The following is a 1,313-nucleotide window of genomic DNA, read 5'->3' as shown; positions in this document are numbered from 1 at the left end:
ATCCCTTAATCAAATGAAAACTCATGTCTATGGCTAGGAAACATAACCATCTTTGATTAACGAGCTAGTCAAGTAGAGGCATACTAGTGACACTCTGTTTGTCTATGTATTCACACATGTATTATGTTTCCGGTTAATACAATTCTAGCATGAATAATAAACATTTATCATGATATAAGGAAATATATAATACTTTATTATTGCCTCTAGGGCATATTTCCTTCAATCTCCCACTTGCACTAGAGTCAATAATCTAGATTACATAGTAATGATTCTTACACCCATGGAGTCTTGGTGCTGATCATGTTTTGCTCGTGGAAGAGGCTTAGTCAACGGGTCTGCAACATTCAGATCCGTATGTATCTTGCAAATTTCTATGTCTCCCACATGGACTAAATCCCGGATGGAATTGAAGCGTCTTCTGATGTGCTTGGTTCTCTTGTGAAATCTGGATTCCTTTGCTAAGGCAATTGCACCAGTATTATCACAAAAGATTTTCATTGGTCCCGATGTACTAGGTATGACACCTAGATCGGATATGAACTCCTTCATCCAGACTCCTTCATTTGCTGCTTCCGAAGCAGCTATGTATTCCGCTTCACACGTAGATCCCGCCACGACACTTTGCTTAGAACTGCACCAACTGACAGCTCCACCGTTCAATGTAAATACGTATCCGGTTTGCGATTTCGAATCGTCCGGATCAGTGTCAAAGCTTGCATTAACGTAACCCCTTACGATGAGCTCTTTGTCACCTCCATAAACGAGAAACATATCCTTAGTCCTTTTCAGGTATTTCAGGATGTTCTTGACCGCTGTCCAGTGATCCACTCTTGGATTACTTTGGTACCTCCCTACTAAACTTATAGCAAGGGACACATCAGGTCTGGTACACAGCATTGCATACATGATAGAGCCTATGGCTGAAGCATAGGGAACATCTTCCATCTTCTCTCTATCTTCTGCAGTGGTCGGGCATTGAGTCTTACTCAATCTCACACCTTGTAGTACAGGCAAGAACCCTTTCTTTGCTTGATCCATTTTGAACTTCTTCAAAACTTTGTCAAGGTATGTGCTTTGTGAAAGTCCAATTAAGCGTCTTGATCTATCTCTATAGATCTTAATGCCTAATATATATGCAGCTTCACCGAGCTCTTTCATTGAAAAACTCTTATTCAAGTATCCCTTTATGCTATCCAGAAATTCTATATCATTTCCAATCAGTAATATGTCATCCACATATAATATCAGAAATGCTATCGAGCTCCCACTCACTTTCTTGTAAATACAGGCTTCTCCAAAAGTCTGTATAA

The sequence above is a fragment of the Triticum aestivum genome, chromosome 3D, assembly GCF_018294505.1.
Source record: "Triticum aestivum cultivar Chinese Spring chromosome 3D, IWGSC CS RefSeq v2.1, whole genome shotgun sequence".
NCBI lineage: Eukaryota > Viridiplantae > Streptophyta > Magnoliopsida > Poales > Poaceae > Triticum > Triticum aestivum.
This window is presented reverse-complemented; position numbering follows the sequence as displayed.